The sequence below is a fragment of the Arvicola amphibius genome, chromosome 1 (genome assembly GCF_903992535.2).
Source record: "Arvicola amphibius chromosome 1, mArvAmp1.2, whole genome shotgun sequence".
Lineage (NCBI taxonomy): Eukaryota > Metazoa > Chordata > Mammalia > Rodentia > Cricetidae > Arvicola > Arvicola amphibius.
The window spans coordinates 124237815-124244587 of NC_052047.1; the positions used below are offsets into that span (position 1 = coordinate 124237815).

A 6773-nucleotide genomic window follows, 5' to 3' on the forward strand; every position below is an offset into this window, starting at 1 on the left:
AGCATCCTCACAACTGCTCATGTCTCCACTTCTAGGTGATCTGATGCACTTTCCGGCCTCTGAGGGTACCAGGTGCACAAATAGTACATATATACACATGCAGGCAAAACACCGAGACACATCAAAAAGAATTAAAAAAAAAAAAAAAAAAAGAATGTGGGAGAACCTCTCCAAATCCCTTAAAGCCATAGGATCAAATCCAAGAAGACACTGTCCTGACTGAAGCAGCAGAACCATTTCTCCAGAACTGCTTCCTGTGTGGTAAGAACAGCTTACCCTCAAAAGACAAGCTCTCAGGATGAGGGCTAACTTATACTACACGGTCTCCCTTATTTCTGAGAAGGTAGGTAAGGATCTGCAAGTAGGGAAGGTGAGCGACACAATCCAGGCATGCAGGCATATACCTGCCACCCCAGCACTCGGCAACAGAAACCGGAAGGTCTGGGAGTTCAAGGCCAGGCTTGGCACAAAGCCTTCTCAAAACACTTAAAAAACCAAAATGACAGAAGAGGTGAGGGCCTTTTCAGTAGTACCCCACTGGAGTGAATAAGCACTCCAGTGCCTCCCCTGTACACACCCCGGCAACACACCAGGTATTCTCCTTCCTTGCAACCCATTTGCCCATTGTCACCGGCTTCTTTTCAATCCACTCTTCTTTGTGGGCTAGGCAAGCACTGTGACACTGAGGTGTCCTCATCCATTTCTCACCTTTAATCATTTGTCTGGTTCTTTCCCATGAGTCCATATGCATGCTTGTTTCTAACTTACATCTAAGCAGAGGACCCTTCCACTGACCTTTGTGTATTTCTGGCGCTACCATTCCTCCTTGTCGTGGTCAAGCGTAAGAAATAACCTATATTTAATTCTTCACTTTCTAACTCACTCTCGACGACTAGATTCTTTTCCCCCACCCTCCTTTCTTTCTTTAAGACCAGGTCTTTTGTAGCTCAAGTTGGCACCTGGGAAGATGAACAGAGTAATTGCTGTAAGTTTGAGACAAGCCTGGACTAATATAGTGAGTCCCAGTGCAGCATGAGACTTTATCTCAAATGAAATATGCAAATAAACCTCCTTCACCCACCATTTAAATACCAGTCTTAGGGTGCTGCCTTTCGTCCCACCCTCCGCTTTAAACATTCAAGATTCTAGAACCAATGTGCTCCAGAGGTGTTAATTTCCACCTGAATCTGACTCTGACCTTCACAGTTCAATATCCAATTACCTAGTAAATGTTCTTTTTGGGTGATTTCTAAGTATTCAAACAAATCTTCTTCTTCCAAGTACTGATACCATCCCTTATCAAGCCCAAGGTTTAGGATGCCTTTATTTCCTACCTAATCAGGCACAGTCCTGCTCACTTCCTTGTTGTCCAGCGGCTCTGCCAAGGGTCAGACCCCTAAGCCCTCTGTCTGCCTCTGTTCTGTCTGACCTTCACGAGCCTTCACTCACCTTGGAGACAAGAGTATGACCTGGTTTCACAACTCAGCCTCTCTTCTTCAGTTGCACAATAAAGTTCGAACAAGACTGATGCTCTATGACATGGTTTGTCTTTGTAAATCTGAGCTGTCTGTCCTTTCTGCCTGGAATCCTTCAGTTTGGCTTCGCTTATTCACCCTGCGGGAATCACCAGTCAGCCTCCACTGAGCTTTCCAGGTCGTTCTAACTGCCCAATATTTGCATCTCCATAGCAGCGCTGGAGCTAACTCTTAAAGGACCCACACAGCTCTTAAGCTTTGTTTCCCAGGACAGAAAGTGATGTTAAATTTCATTCAGTACTGTAAATTGATTTATTTTATGGGCATTTGTGATTTGCCTGCATATATGTCTGTGTGAGGGTGTCAGGTACCCTAGAACTGGAGCTATAGAGAGTTGTGAGCCACTATATGGGTGCTGGGAATTGAACCTAGGTCCTCTGCAAGAGCAGTCAGTGCTTGCTCTTAACTGCTGAGTCATCTCTCCAGCCCCCTTAATGTTAAGAGGCACCATCGGCTGAGTCTTCACAACACAGGAATTATGACCTCACCCCACTCAAGTTTTGTTTTCTCATTTTAAACAAGAAGTTTATTTAAACAAGACGCTTGACTTGAAGAGAAAACTATCTAGGATCATTTTGTTCAAGAGTAATTTATCCCTACTTAAAGACAGATTGCCCTACATGTAACAGCTACGTACAAAAAAGTTATAAAGTTGTCCTTGGTTTTACAATGATAAATGAAAAACATTAAAATTCTCCAATCAAACAAGGTATGCAAGGATTTTGTGATTGGGTTCTTTTGTTAAAACATTGAGAGCAAAATTATTTCCTGGAATATAAAGACAAGAGCTGAATGAGCATGCCTCTAATGGAGCAGGGGGTATTTTCACAACTTCCTGGAATATAAAGACAAGAGCTGAATGAGCATGCCTCTAATGGAGCAGGGGGTATTTTCCCAGAACCGTACTTCCCCCAGACCACCTCCATCTGCAGTCAATCAAAACAGAACACTGGCCATTTAGTTTAAAAAGGAAAAAAGAAAGAAAAAAGTACAATACGCTTGTGCACATACACCAGTTACTTTATGTGCAATAAAAAAATGGGCACAGGGAAATGAAAGAATAGAGAAAACTATACTGTAGTAGTCAGGATGTGGTGGAACCAAATTGTGGCTTTCTAATTGCGAATGTATTCTTGGTCTGGAGTAAAATAGCAGGTTCCCTTTTTAGTAGACACCTCCTGCCTGCTGCTGGATCACATCATTTGTATCTTCTTTTTTTTTTTTTTTTTTTTTTTTTTTTTTTTTTTTTTTTGGTTTTTTTCGAAACAGGGTTTCTCTGTAGCTTTGGAGCCTGTCCTGGAACTAGCTCTTGTAGACCAGGCTGGCCTCGAACTCAGAGATCCGCCTGCCTCTGCCTCCCGAGTGCTGGGATTAAAGGCGTGCGCCACCACCGCCCGGCTACATCATTTGTATCTTCATCCTCCATTTCCAACTGTGCAGGTGTGTCTGTTTCATTGATTGGCTGCCCATCAAACCGGAATCTGATCTGCCTCATGGGCAAACCCTGTCGTTCACAATAGACTTTCATTAATTTACTAAGTGATGTATGCCTCTTAATTTTAAACTGCACCACAGACCCATCCTGCCCTGCCACCTTCAAATTAATATGTTCTCAGTCTTGACTCCTTCCTTGGGTTTCTCGTCGGCCATGGCAAACACCGGAGTCTCCTCAGCTGCTGCTTCACTAAAGAGGTACCAGGTCCACACTGAAGGAACACCAGGCAGCACCAGGAGCAGCAGAAGGAGGCTGCAGTGGCAGACGAGCCCTACTCGTTTTTTTTCCTTCCTTCTGCCTCTCCTTTTCTTTTCTTTTTTTTTTTTCAAGACAGGGTTTCTCTGTAACTTTGGAGCCTGTCCTGGAACTAGCTCTATGAAGACCAGGCTGGCCTCCAACTCAAGAGATCTGCCTGCCTCTGCCACCCGAGTGCTGGGATTAAAGGCGTGCGCCACCACCGCCCGGCCTCCCTCTCTTTTTTTGGACTGGATCGTATGTATCCCAGATCAGCCTCAAACTTGTTATGTAGCTAGGGGAAGACTTTGAACTCCTGATCTTGCCTCCACTTCCAATACAGTCATGGACTAAAAATATATGAAAATCAGGTAGCATAAACGGCACTGAAAGTATATTGTAAGGCTAGGCATGGTGCTGTACACTTTAATTCATCATTTGGGAGGTAGATGCAGGCAGATGTCTGTGAGTTTGAGGCCTGCCTGATCTATAGAGTGAACTACAGGCCAGCCAGGGCTACATAGTGTACACAGTGAGGCCTTGTTTTATCAGCATTATCATCATCATTATTGGTATTCCGGGACAAAGTTTCTCTATATAACAATCCTGGCTGTCCTGGAACTCACTCTGTAGACCACTAGGCTGGCCTTGAACTCAGAGAGATCCGCCTGCCTCTGTCTCCTGAGTGCCTGCACCGCCATGCCCAACTGAGGCACTGTTATAAAATAAAAAAAGTGTAGTACATTGTGGGCATGCTGGTACACACCTATAACCACAGCACCTGGAGAGCCTGCAGCAAGAGGATCTTAGATTTGAGGGCAGCCTGCATTATATAATAAACCTTTCTTAAAAATAAACAGGGCCACTGGTAAGATGGTTCAGTATATAAAAGCCTTACAATTAAGTTTAATCTCTAGGTCTCACATGGTGAAAGAACTAACTCCTGTAAGCTGTCCTGACTTCCGTAAGTACACATGGCATGTCTGTAGATGTGTGTGTAGTGCGTGTATGCGTGCACACACACATACACACAGAGAGTAAAAATGAAATAATGAAATAAACAAGAGGATGGGGGCCAGATATGATCAAACTACATTGATACATGCATAAATTAAAAATACTTAAGTTAAAAAGTACATATTCTAATCTAACTGAAATTTTTTTTTTTTTTTTTTTTTTTTTTTTGGTTTTTCGAGACAGGGCTTCTCTGTGGCTTTGGAGCCTGTCCTGGAACTAGCTCTTGTAGACCAGGCTGGTCTCGAACTCACAGAGATCCGCCTGCCTCTGCCTCCCGAGTGCTGGGATTAAAGGCGTGCGCCACCACCGCCCGGCTAACTGAAATATTTTTATTATGCATTATTATTGACTAAATATTCTAGTTGTATAAATAACCTTTGTGTGTGTATGTGCGTTATACACACACCAGTGCACACGAGGCCAGAGAATAACCATGGGTGCTATTCCCCAGGGGCCATCTACTGATGTAGGTGTGTCTTCTATCTATCTGATGATTTCATTGGTTAATTAATAAAGAAACTGCCTGGCCCGTTTGATAGACCGGCCCTTAGGTGGGTGGACTAGACAGAACAGGGAAAAGGAAGTGAGGTAGACGGCTCAGACAATTGCCCTGCCTCTACAACCAGATGCGATGAAGCCAGCCACCAGGTCAGACATGCTGAATCTTTCCGGGTAAGACACCATTCATGGTGTTACACAGATTACTCGATATGGGTTAGTGAAGATGTGAGTAAGAGGCTGAAACTAATGAGCCAGGCAGTGTTTAAAAGAATACAATTTGTGTGTTGTTATTTCGGGGCATAAGCTAGCCGGTGGCCGGGAGCCGGTTGGGATGAAAGGCAGGCCGTTCCGCAGCTCCTCGCTACAGAATGGCGCCCAACATGGACAACTGAATCCACAGAAAGCTTGAGAAAGCTTGGGAAAGCATAGAGTAAAGCATGGCTTCTTGGTAGCAGCAATTTCTCGGGTCTGAAAGTGTGTTTTTCAGTTTTCAGCCATAGCAGGAAAAAACCTGTGCCGTTTTAAAATGCTGGTGTTCTGGTCCATAACTGCCAGGGCAAACTCTAACTCTTTCAGGCAGGCGGTCCAACTACCAGAGTGTTTGAGTGTGGTTTCTGAGTGCAATGTTGCAGCTTGCTTGATGGCAGGGACCTTGAAATGCCATAGAGTTGTGGCAATAAAAATGGCTACAGCGGTACCTCTGCCATGAGGCTGGAAAGCTAAGGAATGGGCTGGATCTAGCTGGCAAAGCTGCAGCTTGAATCCTACCCATATTGCTCAGTAATTTAAAGGCTCATATGGTCAGAAAAAGGGAGATAGAGTAAAGAGAGATTCAAAAACAAAGAAAACCTCTAAATGATTTACACTGTGTTAAAAATATATGCATGATAAAGGTTAAAGTTCTTAAAAGTAAAAAAAGAAAAAAGGAAGTAGCTAAGGTGTGGTGGCACACACCTTTAATCCCAACACTTGGGAGGCAGAGACAGAGATCTCTGTGAGTTCAAGGTGTTGTAGCACACACCTTTAATCCCTGCACTGGGGAGGCAGAGTCAGATGGATCTCTATGAGTTCAAGGACAGCCTGGTCTAAAGTGTTATTCCAGGACAAAGATATATAGAGAACCTGTCTCAAAAAATAAAAGTAAAAATAAACTAAATAGAGGTTAAAATAAAGCCTCACAAAGATGGAAAATACACAGAGAATCTTGATGCTGTATACTATTATGCTCTCTTTGAATTGTTTGAATGCTGAGGAAGAAGCAACAGCTGCTAAAAGTTATTTGTTTATAAATGCTGCTAAACTATTCCAGAATAGATATTTTGAAAATACCTTGACTTTAAAATTTGGATCTAAGGACATGATGCTTTGGAAAGGAGTTTCTTTTGTTTTCACAGAAAATGAGACCCTATGGATTGCTTCTATCCCAATATGGTATGATAGACCACGCCCTCCTGAAAGGTTGCTGTGAACACCCTCAAAAAATTACTTTGCTCAACTGCCAACTGAGATGAACACAGGTTACACGATGAAAGATCTGATTAACAGCGCCCCCATTCAGCAGGAAGCAGTTTGGAGAGAAATAACTACGTCCATATTCCCAAATATTGTTCATAAATGTTTTTACATTTAAAGGGGGAGATGATATAGATATGAATAATTTACATTGGTATAAATTTTGCCTTATTGATTTAAATTTAAGGCCAATTTTGTTATATGTATATGTATTTCTGATATTAAGCTATTGTGATTATGTAGTTCTTTTAAGAATGTATAGGGGCTGGAGAGATGGCTCAGAGGTTAAGGGCAGTGACAGCTCTTCCTGAGGTCCTGAGTTCAATTCCCAGCAACCACATGGTGGCTCACAACCATCTGTAATGAGATCTGGTGCCTTCTTCTGGCCTGAGGGCATACATGGAGGCTGAACACTGTGTACATAATAAATAAATAAATCTTAAAAAAAAAGAATGTATAATTAGGAAATATAGGTTGTT

The 6773-nt window shown here is 42.8% G+C and overlaps 1 pseudogene; it reads right to left on the reverse strand.

Moving 5' to 3' along the window:
• Nucleotides 1-2699: 2699 nt before the first annotated feature.
• LOC119824040 lies at nucleotides 2700-3185 on the reverse strand (annotated as a pseudogene).
• Between the last annotated feature and the right edge of the window lie 3588 nt (nucleotides 3186-6773).